Source organism: Trachypithecus francoisi, unplaced genomic scaffold, assembly GCF_009764315.1.
Source record: "Trachypithecus francoisi isolate TF-2019V2 unplaced genomic scaffold, Tfra_2.0 Lachesis_group10, whole genome shotgun sequence".
Taxonomy (NCBI): domain Eukaryota; kingdom Metazoa; phylum Chordata; class Mammalia; order Primates; family Cercopithecidae; genus Trachypithecus; species Trachypithecus francoisi.
The window spans coordinates 575,376-595,917 of NW_022681455.1; the positions used below are offsets into that span (position 1 = coordinate 575,376).

Below are 20,542 nucleotides of genomic sequence, written 5' to 3' on the forward strand. Positions count from 1 at the left end.
GTGGGGAGAAAATCTTCATAACCTATATGTCTGACAAAGGACTAATATCTACAATCTACTAAGAACTCAAGCAAATCAGCAAGGAAGAAACAATCCCATCAAAAAGTGGGCTAAAGACATGAATAGACAATTCTCAAAAGAAGGTATACAAATGACCAACAAGCATAAGGAAGAATGCTCAACATCACTAATTATCAGGGAAATGCAAATCAAAACCACAATGCAATACCACCTTACTCCTACAAGAATGGCCATAAAAAAAAAAAATTTAAAATAGATGTTGGTGTGGATGTGATGAAAAGAGAACACTTTTACATTGTTGGTGGGAATGTAAACTAGTACAACCACTATGGAAAACAGTGTGGAGATTCCTTAAAGAATTAAAAGTAGGTCTACAGTTTGATCCAGCAATCCCACTACTGGATGGATATCTACCCGGAGGAAAAGAAGTCATTATACAAAAAAGATACTTGCACATGCGTGTTTGTAGCAGTAAAATTTACAGTTGCAAAAATATGGAATCAGCCCAAATGCCTATAAATCAATGAGTGAATAAAGAATATATATATGTGTGTGTGTGTGTGTGTGTGTGTGTGTGTGTATCTCACAATGTTTGGTTTTCTATTCCTGAGTTACTTCTCTTAGAACAATAGTCTCCAGCTCCATCCAGGTTGCTGTGAATGCCATGATTTTGTTTCTTTTTATGGAGGAGGAGTATTCCATGGTATATGGATATAAATAGGGTATATTCATATCCCCTTGCATTCTCCTAAAATTTTCATTCAAGCTATTTGTTGTCACTATTGCTTTAAATATATATCTCAATATCATATATTCCTTGGTCATGTACATTTGCTAATATTGATGCCTTATAGAGGATTGTTTTCCTTATCAGTAGAGAAATGTGTAGAAATTTTCGCTTGAACCTGAGAGAGTCTAAATTTTACAACACAAGTCATAAATAAAGCTACATCTTATTATTACTATTTTTTAAATTTTATTTTAAGTTGCAGGGTACATGTGAAGGATGTGCAGGTTTGTTACATAGGTAAATGTGTGCCATGATGATTTGCTGCACCTATCAACCCATCACCTAGGTATTAAGCCCCACATGCATTAGCTCTTTATCCTGATGCTCTCCCTCCCTCGCATCCATGGCAGGCCCCAGTGTGTGATGTTCCCCTCCCTGTGTCCACGTGTTCTCATTGTTCAGCTCACACTTATAGGTGAGAACATGCAGTGTTTGGTTTTCTGTTCCTGTGTTAGTTTTCTGAGGATAAGGACTTCTGGCTCCATCCATTTCCCTGCAAAGGACATGATCTCATTCCTTTTTATGGCTGCATAGTATTCCATGGTGTATATGTACCACATTTTCTTTATCCAGTCTTTTATTAATGGGCATTTGTGTTGATTCTCTGTCTTTGCTATTGTGAATAGTGCTTCAGTGAACATATGCTTGCATGTATTTTTATAATGGAATGATTTGTATTCCTTTGGGCAAATACCCAGTAATGGGATTGCTGGGTCAAATGGTATTTCTGGTTCTAAGTCTTTGAGGAATTGCCACACCGTGCTCCACAATGGTTGAACTAATTTACATTCCCACCAATACATAGAAAGTGTTCCTGTTTTTCCACAGCCTCACTCGCATCTGTTGATTCTTGACTTTTTAATAATCGCCATTCTGACTGGCATGAATTGATATCTTATTGTGGTTTTGATTTGCATTTCTCTAATGATCAGTGGTGTTGAGCTTTTTTTCATATGTTTGTTGGCCCCATAAATGTCTTCTCTTGAGAAGTGTCTGTTCATGTTCTTTGCCCACTTTTTAATGGGGTTGTTTTTTCTTGTAAATTTGTTTAAGTTCCTTGTAGATTCTGGATATGAGTCCTTTGTCAGGTGGATAGATTACAAAATTTTTCTCCCATTCTGTAGGTTGTCTGTTCACTCTGATGATAGTTTCTTTTGCTGTGCAGAAGCTCTTTAGTTTAATTAGATCCCATTTGTCAATTTTTGCTGTTGTCGCAATTGTTTTTGACATTTTCATCATGAAATCTTTGCCCGTGCCTATGCACTGAATGGTATTACCTAGATTTTCTTCTAGGGTTTTTTATACTTTTGGGTTTTACATTTAAGTCTTTAATCCATCTTGGGTTAACTTTTGTATAAGGTATAAAGAAGGGGTCCATTTTCAATTTTCTACATACTGCTAGCCAATTCTTCCAGCACTATTTATTAAATAAGGAATCCTTTACCCATTGCTTGTTTTTGTCAGGTTTGTTGAAGATCAGATGGTTGTGGATGTACAGTCTTATTTCTGAGTTTTCTATTCTGTTCCATTAGTCTACGTGTCTGTTTTTGTGCCAGTACCATGCTCTTTTGGTTACTGTAGTCTTGCAGTGTAGTTTGAATTTGGGTAACAGGATGCCCCCAGCTTTGTTTTTTTTTTTTGCTTAGGATTGTCTTGGCTATATGGGCTCTTTGTTGGCTCCATATGAATTTTAAAATAGTTTTTTTCTAATTCTGTGAAGAATGTCATTGGTAGTTTAATGGGAATAGCGTGTATCTACACATTACTTTGAGCAGTATGGCCATTTTCACAATATGATTCTTCCTGTCCATGAGCATGAGATGTTTTTCCATTTGTCTGTGTCCCGATTTCCTTAAGCAGCAGTTTGTAATCTCCTTGAAGAGGTCCTGCATTTCCCTTGTTAGTTGTATTCCTACGTATTTTGTTCTCTTTGTAGCAATTGTGAATGGGAATTCACTCATGATTTGGCTCTCTGCTTGTTTGTTATTGGTGTATAGGAATGCTTGTGATTTCTGCACATTGCTTTTGTGTCCTGAGACTTTGCTGAAATTGGTTATTAGCTTAAGAAGCTTTTGAGGCCGGGCGCGGTGGCTCACGCCTGTAATCCTAGCACTTTGGGAAGCTGAGGTGGGCAGATTACTTGAGCTCAGGAGTTTGAGACCAGCCTGGGCAATACAGTGAAACCCTGTCTCTACTAACTTACAAAAAATTAGCTGGGCGTGGCAGCATGTGCCTGTAGTCCCAGCTACCTGGGAGGCTAAGGCAGGAGAATTGCTTGAACCCAGGTGGCAGAGGTCGCAGTGAGCCGAGATTGCACCACTGCACTCCAGCCTGGGCAACAGAACGAGACTCCATCTCCATCATGTCATCTGCAAATAGAGACAATTTGACTTCCTCTCTTCCTATTTGAATATCCTTTATTTCTTTCTCTTGTCTGATTGCCCTGGCCAGAACTTCTTTTTTTTTTTTTTTTTTTTTTTTTTTTGAGGCAGAGTCTCGCTCTGTCGCCCAGACTGGAGTGCAGTGGCGCAATCTCGGCTCACTGCAAGCTCCGCCTGCGGGGTTCACGCCATTCTCCTGCCTCAGCCTCCCAACTAGCTGGGACTACAGGCGCCCGCCACCTCGCCCGGCTAGTTTTTTGTATTTTTAGTAGAGACGGGGTTTCACCATGTTAGCCAGGATGGTCTCTCGATCTCCTGACCTCGTGATCCGCCCGTCTCGGCCTCCCAAAGTGCTGGGATTACAGGCTTGAGCCACCGCGCCCGGCCAGCCAGAACTTCTAATACTGCGTTGAACAGGAGTGGTGAGAGGACATCCTTGTCTTGTGCTGGTTTTCAAGGGGAATGCTTCCAGCTTTTGCCCATTCAGTGTGATATTCGCTGTGAGTTTGTTGTTAATGGCTGTTATTATTTTGAGGTATGTTCCTTCAATACCTAGTTTATTGACAGAAAGCTACATTTTAAATAGAATATTTATAAAAACATGGTTGATGTTCTCTGTCACCTAACAAATTATTTAGGATGCTCTGAAATGTACCAACTCTTATAGAAGACAATAGTGCCTGTGATAAGGCTGGTAAGAGTCCTAAGGACCATGGCCACTAGATTCAAAAGCACCTGGAGGAAGACGAGCTCATTTCTTTTGGTGAGGAAGAGGAAAGCCACACTGAGAAGGTAGGATTCAAGCTGGGCCTTCAAAGTTGAGCATGGGTATTTTTTTAATAGATGAAAGGTGAGAGAATACATTGAAGGTAGGTAACGCTTGTTAGTTCAACCAGTAACTAGGTCAAAGAATAAAACAACAGCGAGAGGAAAGTGAGTCTCATAGGAAAGCCTGACAAGTCAAGAAACGTGGGAGGGAGTCTGGGGACAGCGTGGTCAATGACCTCTTCTGACACAAGTGCACGAAGCTAGCAGAAAGGGTCCTGGGGAAACTGAGGCACGTCCTAATTACCTGCCTTGAGAGGGACACCATGCTTCTATGAATGAAGCCTGAGCCCACCTGCGTTTTTCCTTTTTGTGCTCTTATAACTCATCTTCAGGCCCTTTTCCTCAAAACCCACTCCCAAGCTAGATGTTATGTGCGCCAAAATTATGAAATTATTTGTGGGAATCTAAAATCAGAATTTCACATTTTAAAAAACTTGTATGTCTAATGAATTGTTTGTATTTGATTTTGTCTCCTTTGGGCCTTGAAATCATCTTGAATATGGATTCTGTTGCCTGGCAGATGAGCTGTCCCCACCAGCTGTGGTTCAGGGGAGGTTCCTCCAGGTTAACTGCAGTGGACTCCTCAGCACCCTTTAGTTCACTGTTGTTTAATCAACTGTCAATGTCTCCTTATACATTAATTCCTCCCTCCTTTGTCAAGTTAAACACTCTGAGGAAATCACACTGCCTGTGTTCTTCTGATCTACAGGTCTCATGAGCCCATCAAAAGTTCAATGAACTTGTTTGGTTGGATGCATCCTTTATTGCTTTTAAAATACAACAAAGCTGTTGATAAATTATTCCATCATCGCTTTTCAAGGTATCCATATTAAATGTAGCAGTCTAGAACTCTAAATTCATTGCCTTGCCCTTTCTTATGTAAAATATGGACGTTTGTGTGTCTCCAGTGTTCAGGCATCCTTCTTTCTTTAGTAGGATTCCTCAGACATTACAAAAAGTGGTGATTATATGAAAATGTATCAATAAAAGGTACCAGGTAAAGGATTTTCAGGTGTCCAAGCACACGAATGAGGTTGTGGGCACCTTGCAGTGCGTCTGAGGCTTTGGCTCTCCGTGCCCACATTCCTGGGAGCGGCGCTCAGTGGCAGGAGTAAGATCCAAGCCGCCTCCCGGTCAGTTCCCAGGATGTCCCTCTGCCTGCTCCTGGGGAGATCACGGGAAAGGAAGGGCGACTGAAGGCGTCACACCCTGGTAGGAATTTTCCAATATAAATCCAGTAACTGTTTCCATGATGACCTAAAAAAAGAAGAGTCTGGAATCAATTTGTAACTTTTTCTATGCCTCCCCCACTCTGACTCATTTTTTTGATGGGTCGTTTTTCATTATTTATTGATGGAGGATTTGCCTTTGCAGGGCAGCGCGGCATTAGGCCAGTGTCGCCTGAGGCAAATGTGTACCTGGAGAGAGACCAGTTCCTGCGTTTCAGGTGCACAGATAATGAAATCAGGTCCCTCCCGTGCTAACAAGGATCTCATCCTGTAAGCAGTAGGCTATATTTATTGTATGTACAGCTTTACCTGCAGGGCGATTGTGTTTTGTAATTAGTACCACTCCAAGTTTTAGCAAAGTGTTTGAGGAACTGGGGGCCTTACAGGGTTATCTCATTACTAGTAGAAGCCCAAGGAATTTATGCAAGCACACCTACATGGCAACCCCACTATACCCAAATAATGACATCATGTCTGTTTTTTTCTCTCTCTGATTAAATGTCTCTTCTCTTTTGTCCAACTCTTCTGCACACACTTTAAGGGGCTTTCCCTGGTGTGTGTCCTCTTGTTTAGCCACCCGGAAATTGAAGTGCTTCAGGCCCTTTTCATTCTTACATAAAACCTTGGCTGCTTTTTCTCCCTAATATTTGGAAAAGTCAAGGTATCATGTGAGCTGCCAAGTGCACTGGGGTGGGAACTGGAAAGGATCCAAGGCCCTGTTATTTCTTCCCACTCCTTCCTAGCTCACTGTGAACTTCTTGCACCAAACTCCTAATGTTTGTAGACATTCTCTGGGACATTTGCCCTTTGCACCCTCTCCCATATACACGCAAAGAGTCTGATTCCAAAATTAATCACCAATATGGATTCAGATTAGCAAACAACTACCATAGACCGACCAGCAGAGAAGCCTTTGGAAATACCACTTCCCTGGTTGGCCACTGGACATAGACAGAGCTGTGCAGACCTTGGTCTCACACTGATTGGCTGTTAGGTGAAGGACTGAGACCTACCTTCCTGTTTTGATTGACTGGGAACAGGTCAAAGGGCCCCTGAAAAGTACACAACACTTCCCGTTTAAAATAGATCTTGGAAGACATTGAAAGAAGAAGGAAGAATGTGGGAATGCAATGGGACAGGGTTCTTTGATCCTAAACCCAGTCAGAATCTTAATTAGCTGTACGTGGAAGACCACAAAAAGCACCCTCCCCTAGAGAAGGCCTCTCCAAGTGAAATGCAAGTTCCAGGAAATGATTGAGTTGTCCCATGTCCAAATGAATCCACCATGAAGTTTAGGGAGATTCTGAATGAGGAGCCTTGTTTGTCTCTATGTATTCTGAGTGAGTGAAATCACTGGTAATTCAGAGAGTGTCTGTAACAGAGAGGATTTTTAGCTGTGAATAATATGCCATGTACTATATATACACGTAATAGAATGGGAGAGACTGGCCTCCCCGCCTTCCCTTCTCCCTCTCCCCGTTTCTTACCCAAGAGGTCCAGATAGGATCACTGATGAGGATGGTGTAGATGAGGAGGACACTCAGGAAAGAATCCAGGGAACTTCCAGCCTTGGCGGTTGAGCCAAGATGAAGGACTAGCCAAGAAGGATTGAGCAGCAGCTGCAAAGGGAGGGGAAACACAGAGAAAAGGAGTAAAACCCAAGCCAGGCCAGAAAGTGTCTCCGATGGTCATTGCTGTCTAAACTATTGAGAAATTGTGTGAAATGAAGATAGAAAATTAACCGCTGTGTTTGACCAGAGGCAGGTCCTTGCTGAATTCAACAAGAGTAATTTCTGTAATGCATTGGAAATCTCCATTTGACAGACGTTACATACAAGGCTCAGTTATTCAGGAAATAGGCAGGCTCGGTTTTTGCAATGGTGAGAAATTTAGAAAAAATAAATCTGATGTGGCTTCAAGTGCATGCCAGATCATGGGACAGGATCTCCGGCTCCCATACTGGCCTCCCACCCCCGTGGGACTTGGACAGAGCATGACCAAATCCCAGGGCAAACCCTGAGGCACCCAGGAGAGGAGACCACACAGAGTAAGGTAACCTGGGGCAGGACAGTACATCCAAGGGGTGGATCCTGTCCCAGGCCCGAAGCCAGGGTGTGTGGAGGGATGGGAGAGGGGATTAGCCCTGGGACACTGCGTGATAATTTCCTGGTGTGATTCGTCCCTATTCTTTCATGCAAAGAGCATATGGAATAAATAAACCCACCAAAGCCCTTGCCTTAATCATATTCAAGTCGAGCTATCTGTGTATCTCCATGTCGTGATGCAAATGAAGACACGGGAAGATGAAGGGGGATAGAGACCTACCTGGGCACTGGAGTGCTGGTTTTCCGCCTGGGATGTGCATTAGAATCACTTGGGTGCTCAGCCCATGCTCCGACTGATCAAATCGTTTTGTATTGGAGGTGAGACCCAGCCATCAGCAATAATCCTCCCGGGTGATTTCAGTGTGCAGCCAACGTTGGGGACGGCTTTAGAGCTGAGTTCTAGAAGTGTGCTCCTAACCAGAGTGTCAGCGTCGCCTGGGAGCTGCTGGAAATGCAGTTCCACCCCAGACCACCCCAGACCCACTGAATTAGGAACTCTGAGGGTGAGGTCGGGCAGTCTGTGTTACCAAACCCGCCAGGTGATCTGCTATGCATGGACGTTTGAGAATCCCTGCCTTGGGGAAGCCAACTTTCCAAAAGCCAGAAGGAAGAGAGGCTGCGCACGGAGGTGTCTGTGACACGTCAGTATTTATGACACTGGGAGGGTACTGGTGACATCCCGGTGCTGTGAAGAGCAAAAGAGAAATGTTTCTGCCCTCAAGGGATTTATAGTCCAGGTTTGGAAATAATAACATGCAGGATCCCTAGAAAGCAAGAAGCAGCGCAGAATGATGTGTGAATGGTGTGCTGCTCTGGTGACAGAGGAGACGCTACAGAGATGATTTTTTAAACTTCACTGCAGCTTTTAAACTACTCAGTGATGAGAATGTATTATTCTGTAGTCACACTGTCTTTCCCACAAAGTTTTGCAGACTTCCATTATTTTCTAGCACTGCCTGCTGTAAAAACCTGAACCTAAAAGGAATTTTCCCCTTCGTAGGTGTCTTCCTTTTTCTGCTGCGATATTGGAAGAAAATGTCCATGATCCTCGCGGTTCGAGTGAAGTGCAACAATCTAACCAGGATGTGTCTCAGTGACTGGCTTCTGTTTCCTTTTCTGGATAAAGGTATGCTGTTTTCATTTGCAGATACAATACTTCAGTCATTTCAGAGTAACTTTTGTATTGTATCACATCTCTGTTTTAAAAAATAGAACTCAAAAATTCTTAGGAGGGCTGGTCCTAGCCTTTTGTATCTATTAAAAGTTACTGGAGGTGTGACCAGGCGCGGTGGTTCACGCCTGTAATCCCAGGACTTTGGGAGGCCGAGGCAGGCGGATCATGAGGTCAGGAGATCGAGACCATCCTGGCTAACACGGTGAAACCCTGTCTCTACTAAAAATACAAAAAATTAGCCGGGCATGGTGGCGGGTGCCTGTAGTCCCAGCTACTCAGGAGGCTGAGGCAGGAGAATGGTGTGAACCCAGGAGGCAGAGCTTGCAGTGAGCTGAGATCATGCCACTGCACTCCAGCCTGGGCGACACAGCGAGACTCCGTCTCATTAAAAAAAAAAAAAAAAAAAAAACTAACTGGAGGTGTAGAGTGGGAAATTACCACAGGCTGGAATTGGTTTCTTAGCTATGACACCAAAAACACAAGCTGCCAAAGAAAAAACAGATACATTGGACTTGATCCAAACTGTAAAACTTTGTGTTTCAAAGTACACTGTCAAGAAAGTAAAAAGACAGCCCCATAGAATGACAGGAATATTTGTATATCGTATGTCTGATAAGGGTCTAATTCAGGATATATCCCTCTTGCAATTCAACAATAAAAACACGACCCAATTTAAAAATGGGCAAATAATTCAAATAGAAATTTCTTCTAAGAAGGTATACCAATGGCCAGAAGGTACATAAAAAGATGCTTAACCTCATTAGCCATCTGGGAAACGCAATCGTAACTACAGTAAGATAGAATTTCACACCCGCTAGGATGGTTGTTATAAAAAAGATGGACAAAAACAAGCGCCAGTGAGGATGTGGAGAAATCGGAGCCCTCACAGACTGCTGAGGGGAATGTGAAATGGTGCAGCCACTTTGGCAAACTGTCTGGCAGGTCTTCAAAGTTAAACACAGAATTACGATATGACCTGGCAAATTCTACTCCTAGGTACATACCCAGGAACATCAAAACATATGTCCCTGCAAAAACATGTACAGGAATGACCACAGCAGCAATACTCACAATAGTCAAAAAGTGGAGACAATCCAAAAGTCCATGCACTGACGAAAAGATATACAACGTGTGGCATACCCATATCCACATGATGGAGTCATCGGCTGTAAGGAGGAATGACGTTCTGGGAGGCTGTGTGAAAGAAGCCAGACGCAAAGACCACACGGGTCACTCCATGCTATGAAGTTTCCGCGACAGGCAGAGCGATGGACACCGTACATGGATTCCTGGTTACCTAGGGCTGGGGGCGGGGGTGACTAGGGGCAAGTGGGGAGTGACTGCTATGGGGAGAGGGCGTTTCTCGGAGGTGAGAAAGGTCTCTGAAAATTGCTTGTGGTGGTGGTTGCACAACTTTGAGAATATACTAAAATTCATTGAATTATATGCACTAAATGGGTGAACTTTCTCATCGAATTGTATACACGAAATGGGTGAACTTTCTCATCGAATTGTATACACGAAATGGGTGAACTTTCTCATCGAATTGTATACACGAAATGGGTGAACTTTACGGCACGTGGATTGTATCTTCTGGTCTGTTTGTTTCCAGTCAGTTCCATGTGCCATTAACTGCCTCCAAAGGCCTATTTCAAGAAAATTCCTCAAGTTGTCTCATTTCTCTACTTTCTTGTCCCACTGCCCCAGCTTCCCTTGTCTGTCTGTCTGTCTGCCGTCTGTCTCTCCTTGCTCTGGCTCTCACTCTCTGTTTCATCGCTGGCATGCTGGCAATAACTGTGAAAGCCACATACCTCCCATCTGTTCTTTGCCCTTAGTGATTTCACCAGAGTGAAAGGTTTTATGTGCTTTTGCTCACAAAGCCTCTTTTAGTTCCATCTGTTAAGCCTTGGAATCTAGAAACGGTTCATGTTTCCAGTACTTCAAGACTTGGAATTTTTGGACTTTCTCTGTTCATTTTTATGTCTGCTTGTTTCACACTGAATGACTCTTTCTTGAGACCATTTCTTCCTTGAAATACCTTGACCAGTGCAGCCAACACATCCAAGTAACATCCAGTGGCACCCAGTTCTCCTGTCCTGCCCCAGAGCTATGAGGACAGGACAGACAGTAGCACCCAGTTCTCCTGTCCTGCCCCAGAGCTATGAGGACAGGACAGACAGTAGCACCCAGTTCTCCTATGTCCTGCTCCAGAGCTATGAGGACAGGCGGCACTTGGCCTGCCTTCGTGTGGTATAAGCAGTACCTTTCCCAGGCCTTTTGCTGCAGAGTATGGTAGACTCTTGCCTTTCCTGCCTCCTCTAACAGATTCCTTGCCATGGGCTACTCAGAGCCACATCTTTTAGATCTAGGTTAGGGCAGCTCCCCTCTTTTACATCTCATTTCTGCATTAGGGCAATTACTGCCGCTGGTACACAAACCCTGAAATCTCAGCAGCTTCACACAACAAAGCTTTCTCCCTCACTCCAAATCCTACCTGGGCTGCCCAGGGCTCACATTCCGGCAGTGACTCAGGGATTCTGACTACTTTCATGTCATCAAAGCTGTGGCCTCCCAGGTCACTCTGGTGGGGGAAGTGAGGAATGCAGATGGAACTTATCTTAATTGCCTCAGCCTGCAAGGGTCACACACCACTTATATCACCACTGGCCAGAACATGTCTTGTGACTCCAGTGAGCGCTCGTTGTCTGCCACAGGTCAGCTGGAGCACATGCGGCCGAGAGCTTTCAGCAGATCACAAGGTACCTGTGGGAAGGAGAAGATGGAAATAGAGGCTTCTTGTTTAATCATAAGGATAGAGGAGGGTTTGACAGATCTGAGGAAGGAGAATGAAGGTGTCTCCCTGTACCCTGCAGCCTTGTGTGAGGAGTGAGTGCTGAAATGATTAGCATAGGAGAGGCACAGCTGGTCCTGAGTGGACACTGGTCGGGTCAACTCCACGTCTCCCTTTGCCTCTTTTCACAATATGCAATATTTGGGAAGTTTTAATTACAAGTTCCAAACGAGGAGTTGTAAAGAAGCAAGTTAGCTACAGGGAATGAGAAGAAACATGTTTCTAATCTTTCCCCATTGGAAGGACATTATTCTGAGGGTGTCAGAAGTTTGAGATGGGGATGGGATGAGCATGAGATCCTTCACGCGGTTTTGACCTAACAGTGGAAAGAATGGGGAGCAGAAAGGAGCCGCCGGGTATTTGCAGAGGTGAGAGGGCAGGCAGGTTGCTGCAGGGAAAGTGATAAAATGCTTTTTTGTTTTCAGTCTTTTTTAAAGCCACGTTTCCTGACGACTTCCTCATGTCATTAGCTTTTCAGCACGGTCTTCCGTCACGTCCATCCTGTGACTGCACTACATTGATTTAGTCAAACTCCGATGGTCACACACTGTCATTGGTACCAGCTATTTTTGTTTTTAAAGTGAGTTTTATTTGTCTTTAGAACATTTTTATTTGGGGGAAAGAAAAGCAAAAATTGCATAGCCAATTCCTTTACCCTACAACTACAACTAGGTGTCACATTTCTTATCATTCTGTCCTATTTACTTCATAATTATACATTATGGCATTTTTGAAAGGTCATAGTATAGACGGTTTCCAACTTACGATGGTTCAACTTAATTCTTCAGCTTTATGATGGTGTGAAAGTGATACGTATCCACTGGAAACCAGTACTCCACGTTCTGACTTTTGATCTTTTCCTGGGGAAGCCATGTGCGGTGTGAGGTGCCCCCTGCATGTGGGCAGGGCCGCCAGGCAGCTGCAGCGTCAGAAGGGCAGACCACCCACACTCTATGCTGTGCCCTGTTCCCAGCGTTTGCTGGATATTTGTGTTTTCGCATCCCATCATGTCTGCAAAATGATATTTTAAACTTGCAATGGATCGATTGGGACATAACCCATTGTAATTTCTATGCTAGGTAACCCCAATAGCAACATCAATCTACCGATCCACCATCAGTCACTCAACGTGGCAGGTCCTCAAACGGTGCCACTTTGTTCAATGTCATTTCTTTTTTCTCTTTGAGATGAAGTCTTACTCTGTCGCCAAGGCTGGAGTGCAGTGGCTCACTGCAACCTCTGCCCTCCGAGTTCAAGCAATTCTCCTGCCTCAGCCTCCCGAGTAGCTGGGACTATAGGCACGCACCACCATGCCCAGTTAATTTTTTGTATTTTTAGTAGAGAAGGGGTTTCATCATGTTGGCCAGGCTGGTCTCGAACTCCTGACCTCAGGTGATCCACCTGCCTTGGCCTCCTAAAGTGCTGGGATTATAGGCGAGAGCCACTGCACCCGCCTGTTCAGTATCATTTCATCACGGTGCTGGCGAGGAGAAAGCTGATTCCCGTCAAGGGCCACCATTTGTGTGGGGCTTGTACCTTCTCCTCATGTCTCTGTGGGTTTTCTCCAGGTGCTCTGGTTTTCTCCCCCATCTCAGAGATGTGCCTGTTCATGAACGGTTGTGTCTACAGGGCGTCGTGGGAGTGGGCATGGGTGTGAGAATGAGTGGCCCTGCCATGGCCTGAGGGCTACTTCCCGCCTTGTGCCCGGAGCTGCTGCCAGGATGGCCTCTGATCACCGTGACCCTGAACTGGAATAAGTGGGTTGGAAAATGAATGCATAAAAACAAATTATTGTAAAATAACAATTTGTAAAGTCTACTGTCCCCCTACATATGCATGGCAATGACCCGAGTGGTTGGCGAGGGCTCAGGGAGCCCATCCTGTTTGTTTTTCTAACTTTGTGGGAATAGGAAGTGCTCTTTACAATTTTTGCTTTGATTTTGCCCACCCACCCACCACAATGACTGCTGTCACTCACTGATTCACCAGGAATTGGATAAACAATGATCTCACTTGTTTTAATCAATCTTTCTTAAATGTATGTACAGTTCACATTTATTTCAGTGTTTAATATTAGAAATGTTTTGGGTCTATATTTAGAAGACTGGTGATGTTTTTGTGACCAGAAATACGTTGTTAGGAACTTAACTCTTGTTTATATCAATTGGCCTATGGCAAAGTTGGTTTCTGCATTTGTTTCACTTAAAGTCACAGTTTCCAAGCACCTCTTGCTGACGTTAAGTGAGAACTTACGGTACAGAGCCAGTTCCCATGCTGTGTTCAAGATTCTGGGGATACAAAAAGAAAATAGAGCCAGGTCCTGTTCTCAGGAGGCACCGACCGTCTCTGCAGAGGCCTCTGACCGACTCACAGGGCACCCACAGCAAGTACGCAGAGACCTGAAAGCAGTACAAGTTCGTGGAAGGCTGAAAGAACGACAGAATTGCAGTTCCAAAACCTTAGAAATCGTCCTCTCCGACTCCCTTTTAATTCATGAACCTTCTCTACATCATTTCTTATGAGTGACCCTGTGGTATTGGTTAGAATGTCTCCAGTGGTGAAGATAATAACTGAATAGTGCGGCGCACACTCAGCCAGCAAGGAGTTCGCTCTCACACACTCCTCATGGTCTCTGCATAGCCCTGTAAGCCGCACGTGGCTAATGCCATAAGGTATTCTTGGGCGGAGTTTGAATGCAAAAGGCTACAGCCTCTGGGGATGGGGGTACCCCAAGGTGTCACCCAACAACCCCTCGCTCCAGCTGCCTGAAGCTTCTGGATTCTCCCTGTCATTTCCCAGACTTCATTTTTAACCAGAGGACAGTGGACACTAGAGGAAGGCACAGGCCGGGTCTCTCCTGGGGAATGCTATGGGGGTTTCTAAGTGCATGACGCCATCATTTTCTGGACTGGATAGAACCTGCAGTGCTAAGCTCATCCTGTCCCACCCTCCGGCCAGGTGGTGTGCCCATCTCCAGTTCACACAGACAGGTCTTACTGCAGGTAAGACCACCCTCATCCTGGGCCTCTCCACTTCCCTTGGCAACAGGAGTTAATACGGAGCCAGAGGTATTCAGGTGTTTCAGGGCTTAAGGTAGAGTCCTGACAACCTGGATGCTGTAGCTAAAACCTCCCCTCACTACTCCTGGAATAAAAAGGTGGGCAGGCTCTGAGTACCGTTGCTCTGTTGACAACTTCCCATGGCCCAAGTCCTATCCTGATGCTTGCCAGAGACCCCTAGGCTCTGCCTCCTGGCTCACCTCCATCTCCACAAGAAGCCCAGGGCTTCAGGGGCACCACCCCGCTTCCCACGTGGCTTTCCCCTTCCCTGCTCTGCTCCTGAAAGCAGAGGTGGATCTGCCACATCATGGAGGAAGCTTCGGCTACGGGCCCCTCGTGTTCACATGTGCCTACCGAGGCCGGGCCGTTTTTCTTCCAGGGCACACGCAGGCAGTTGTGTGGGTGCTGGAGGCTGCTGAGCCTCTCAACAGCATGAAGTCTGTACTCCAGCGTGATGACTAATCCTTCGCACACCCTCAGTTGCCTCCCCTCCTCTTGTCGTCAGAATTACTTGGCTTAAGCCAACTCCAGCCTAATGTGTACCATCCAGCTGAAGATAGCTGGAGGACACTCAGCGAGTGGGCGGGTCTTGCTTAGATGGATGACTGCTGCTCTCCAGAGGACCCCAGCCAGCCTCACCCACCTCACTCCCTTAGCTCCACACAAACTTTACTCCAGGGTCACCTTGTCAGCGAGGCCGTTCTTGATGGCCTTCTTGAAAATGCAGACCTCCCATCCTGGACGTTCTCACCTTCTTACGGTCTTGCCTTTTTCCCCTAACTATGTTCTACGTTTACGCCCTTTTTTCTTGTACTTATTCATTTTATTTCCCCCACTGAAATGTAGGCCATAGTTTGTTTAATGCTGTTTGCTCAGTGCCTGGAAGGTGCCTGCTATGTATTAGGTGCTCAGACAAAGGATTTTGGAGAAAATGGATGAACGACAGAATTGTGCTAAAATAAAGAGACCACCAGAGATGAAATGGCAAGAAGAGTCTCTGCAGTGCTATAGGCACCTTCCAATTCAGACAGACAGAGGGATAAGAGTTGGCAGCGGATGCAGGCAGGGAGCCACTGGGCCACCTGAGGGGCAGATGACTGCGGAAGCCCCAGGACTTCAGGGAGGCAGGGTGTCCTTTAGACACGGGATGCAGGTGCTGAAGCTGTGTTAGGGAGGTGGGTGGGGTGTCATCTAGACATGGGGAGGGACGTGCTGAAGCCGTGTTAGGCCACAAGGGCAACAATGTATTGTGAATGACATTTCAGCCTCTCTGACTGTTGAGATTCTTCTCTCTCTTGCTTTCCTACATCTACTACATTTGATAGAACAAAGGATGCATTATTTTTCCCAGAAAGAATTGTAACAGAGAATGACTCTGCCACCAGGGCCTGTGTGATGGGTGGAATGTGGACAATTGAAGGCAGTAAAGAATGGACTGATTTAAAGGCAGATGGAATTTCACATCCTCCCACTGTTGGTTGCTACTTAACGGCACGCATAACTCGCATCAGAATAGGTTTTTGAATGATTTTCTTTGTTAATGCTAAGCCACACCTACGCATGGTGTGATCAGGAAGACACTAACAAGGGTAAGGAAATGCTGGTAGAAAAGACCACGCATTGGGTACAGTGTACATTGCTTGAGTGATGAGTGCACCAAAATCTGGGAACATACCACTAAAAAACTTATCCATGTAACAGCAAACCACCCGTTTCCCAAGGACTATTGAAATAATAATAATAATAAAAAGGCAGGTCCCTAAGTCTACCATTGGCAGGAGTGGGTTATCAGCGCAGCCATACTGCTGCCTCCTAGCGGTGGAGTGAAGTATCACACACAGTTTAACAAAGATGAGGCCTCATATTCGTTGTGGCTTTTTGTTTTGTTTTTGTTTTTTTAAGAAAAAGAGCAAACCACTTGTTGATAGGTGGAACATTATATTTTAGTTTTAAGTTTATTGTTAACCTAACCTATGGCTCAAAATCAATGGAGATATTGGTTTTATATTAGGCAGATGCCCCCTGTTAATGATTCAGTAAAGGAAATCAGCAACGAGGCCGCTGAGTGGAATTGTGTCCCCTCCCTCCTGAATACACACTAAAGATTCTAGAAATCAAAAAGAGAAGCAAAATGCTGGGAGCTATAATCCAACAAGACAAATAATCTTCACACTGGCCACAAACACAACATTCTACACATGTGAATATGAGATAAGAGAAACTTGGAGAATTTAGTAACTGTTGAAACGAAAACGTATTGGAAACAATTGGTAGCAATTTACAGATGGAGCCACCCTTTTGTTGCTACAGATTAATAAGGAGAATTGAGTTATCCTGAGCACAAAATACATCAGGTACATAGTAAAGTAAATTATCAACTTTAACAACAAAATATATGATGCTAGGACCTGCATTTTTGCCTTTCACAGATAGTAAACACGGCCAAAGTTCTTTTGCTACTTATTTACATCCTAAAAGGAAGAAAATAAAAAAAGTGAACTCCAACAGACCCCAGTCTGTGCGGTTAAAAACTGCAGGACAGGAGGACGCACGCTGCAGAGGTGTGTTAGTGTGTCGTTCTGATTTCTTGAAAGATTATCATTTCTAATTATGACAAGAAATATTGCACCAAAAAAGAACCTCGAGTGAAATGTGTGCTCATGTGCATGTGAGGGGGGAGAATGAGGATGGAGTGAAATATTTAATAGACAAAGACAGGCCCAGGCAATCTGTTGGGTTTTCTAAGATCTCCGCTCTGGTAGTCTGTGCCAAGTGTGTGGTCGATACGCGGTGATTCAGCACACGCTGAAGCCAGTTGTAAGCATCAGATGTGACTCCCAAATGCGATTTAAGGGATTCGGGAAGAAGGAGTGGAGCAGGTGGGTGCAAGCCTGGGCTTGTGGGGTGCCCCCTACAGGAGAAAGGAAGTGGCCATCTTTGTCAGGCATGTGGATGAGGGGTGACGTCAGGGAATGCTGAGGATCTGGGTAGTGGTGAAATCCCTTCACCATGTGGAATTAGCAACGCCCCCAGCTCTATGGAGAGAGATTTATTGTGTGAAGGTAGTGATGGCTAAGGACACAATCCAGAGAAGCCTATGATGACGAAAGGGAGTCATCTGGAGTCTCACAGCAAGAGCGGATTTCCAGGAGGGTGGGTCCCCTGCTTTTGAAGAGGACTGTTTTCCATTCTTTTGGCATAAAGATAGAAACTGTATAACTTTAAAAAACACATTTATTCTGCATATTACATACATAGCTGTGATCATAATTGAAATACCAATTTCTATTGGAATACAGTATTTTTTATTTTATTTCCCCATTTGTATCGATTTTAGGGTTGCATTTGCTTTCAATCATGCAGAAGCATGACATTATAGTTCCTTCAAAACTGTTTTTTTGTCTTTTGCTTTTTTTGTAAATAATTTTTTTTTTTTTTTTTTTTTTTTTTGCTTTACATATATTGAATCCTATCCAGGAATTGGTTCATTCAAAATTTTATTTTGGTGCTTGTTTGTAAAAGTTTTACTGCTATATTTGGTTTTCATGTTTCACACTAAAAGAGTCAAAGTTATTTTATAATATGGCTTTTTAGTTCCCAGTATTTGGTAGATGTGATGGTGTTATTTGCTCTCACAGTGTCTGTGCCTAGCATGAGACCTAATTTTCCCGCAAACATGCTCTGTTTTGTTACTTGGTACATGCCAATACTAACCACTGTGCTTTTTCTTTAGCTTTGTGATTTGACATTTTCCTTTTAGAGTTAATAAATTATATCGCACGTGCAGAACTTTAAAATCACTTTCAATAAAGTTTGAATGTTTTCAAAAAACTTTCTTGTACAATTGAAGGACATTTGAATATGTCTGCACATTTTGTATAAAAGTTAATATGGGCTGGGCACGGTGGCTCAAGCCTGTAATCCCAGCACTTTGGGAGGCCGAGATGGGTGGATCATGAGGTCAGGAGATCGAGACCATCCTGGCTAACACGGTGAAACCCCGTCTCTACTAAAAAATACAAAAACTAGCCGGGCGAGGTGGCGGCGCCTGTAGTCCCAGCTACTCGGGAGGCTGAGGCAGGAGAATGGCGTGAACCCGGGAGGCGGAGCTTGCAGTGAGCTGAGAACCGGCCACTGTACTCCAGCCTGGGTGACAGAGCGAGACTCTGTCTCAAAAATAATAAAATAAAATAAAATAAAATAAAAGTTAATATGATGCTTATAGCAAAAATTCTTTACCTCTGAGTATTGATTTCCCTGCAACCTGAAATTATCTAACTAGTGCAAGCATAAATAAATTGAATTATATTTATCTCAGTGTGGCATTATCTTGATGTAGTTGGTTTGGCAATAATGAGATTGACAATGGAGAATCTGAGGGATTATAGACATTTTATATCTGTTATGGCTGATATGAAAAAACAAAATATTAATTTATGAACACTACCTTGGGATTTCTGAATTCTTTCTTCTTTTTTCCAGGGAAGTATTCACTTTATTGACAAATTTAGAAATGGAGAAAATAAAACACCTAGCTGATTTCAAATTTTCTAAGCTCGTTAAGTTTCTCAGGAAATCTTAAATTTATTGTTTTAATATTGTGTGTGTGAGATCTCTCACTGGCTGGGTGTGGGGGCTCACGCCTGTAATCCCAGCACTTTGAGAGGCCGAAGTGGGCAGATCACTTGAGCTCAGGAGTTTGAGACCAGACTGTGCAACATGGCAAAACCCCATCTCTATAAAAATACCAAAAATTAGCCAGACGTGGTGATGCGCACTTGTGTTCTCAGCTACTTGGAAAGCTGAGGTGGGAGGATTGCTTGAGACTGGGAGGTGGAGGCTGCAGTGAGCTCATGCCTGGGTGACAGAGCAAGACCCTGCCTATATGAATATTGCTGTCTTTTCCATTGGAAAGCTTTTAAAGGATACAAATACTGAAAACAATAAAACCCAAAACTCAAGAGCTCACCTTTCAAGATTAACAAATGTGAATGTGTTAAAAATATTTTCTTCAGATCATTCTTTACTTAAAATAAATAAAGCGTTATTGGTAGAGTCAACACCTTTTTCGTATTTTTCCCCTGCTAACCTATTTTAATTGGAGAGGGAAAAGTGTGGAAGGGGAACAGCCCCTGATGCATTTACAGCTTCCAAATATTGACGGAAGTGCCGCAGACTGACCGTTATGTTAGAAACTGTCACTCATGTCCTGTCCACTTTAACTTCACAGACTGCTAGAAGAAAATCTGCAAGTGGACGAGTGAGGCCTGGGAGCAGCCGAAACATGGATGTGCTTCACATCCGATCCAAGCGTTTGGATCCAGCCCATTTTGCCACTCACTGGCTCCACTTTGGGTTTCCTCTGGAGCTGCTGGCAGCCCCCCGTGGATGTCAAAGTTGGGCCTGAGATGTTGTTCATTGGAAATCATAGGATTTGGAAATTCAAGTCTTGGGATCATGTAGCAAACCACCTTCATTTAACAGATGAGGACGCCAAGGGCAGGAATGTAGAAAAAAATGTTTTCGGGACACACAGCTAAGGTGGGAGTGATCAAGACCTAATTCCATCTGCCCCCTTTTCTTCCGTCCCCTCATTAATTCAGCTGTTTTTCAATCAGTTTGAACCAGAGCCAGTGATTTTAATTTTCAGGCAGTTTCAAGACCATGCTCTTTATAACCATTTTAAGATGGAAGTAAAACTGAAAAAATGCTTTATTCTCCCTGTTGTCTAATAAAACTGGTTCCATCCCAATGGGTTCCTGGTCTCATTGACTTCAAGAATGGAGCCCCAGACCTCCTTGCAGTGAGTGTTACAGCTCTTAAAGATAGCACATACCCAAAGAGTGAGCGGTAACAAGAGTGATTGTGAAGAGCGAAAAGAACAAAGCTTCCACAGAGTGGAAGGTGAGGAGGGAGTTGGAGCTGTTGGCTGGGGAGGCCGGCTTTTATACCTTTATTTGTCCCTGCCCATGTTCCATTTTTGTCCTATCAGAGTGCATTTTTTTCAATCCTCCCAGCGATTGGCTACTTTTAGACTCCTGCTGATTGGTGCATTTTACAGAGCACTGATTGTTGTATTTTACAGAGTGCTGATTGGTGCATTT

The 20,542-nt window shown here is 44.0% G+C and overlaps 2 long non-coding RNA genes across 3 annotated transcripts; one reads left to right on the forward strand and one right to left on the reverse strand.

The window, feature by feature from the left end:
* Nucleotides 1-5,185: 5,185 nt before the first annotated feature.
* LOC117088631 lies at nt 5,186-7,938 on the reverse strand. Of its 2 annotated transcripts, none has more exons than XR_004439250.1 (3): nt 7,575-7,938; nt 6,737-6,868; nt 5,186-5,277 (listed from the first exon to the last, which is right to left on the reverse strand). It is a non-coding gene; the product is annotated as an uncharacterized LOC117088631 (long non-coding RNA). The 2 variants fall into 2 exon arrangements; XR_004439249.1 differs by having other exon boundaries at nt 6,737-6,943.
* A 104-nt stretch (nt 7,939-8,042) lies between these two features.
* Nucleotides 8,043-20,151, forward strand: LOC117088632. Its single transcript, XR_004439251.1, has 3 exons — nt 8,043-8,091; nt 8,355-8,480; nt 19,669-20,151. It is a non-coding gene; the product is annotated as an uncharacterized LOC117088632 (long non-coding RNA).
* The last annotated feature ends 391 nt before the right edge of the window (nt 20,152-20,542 follow it).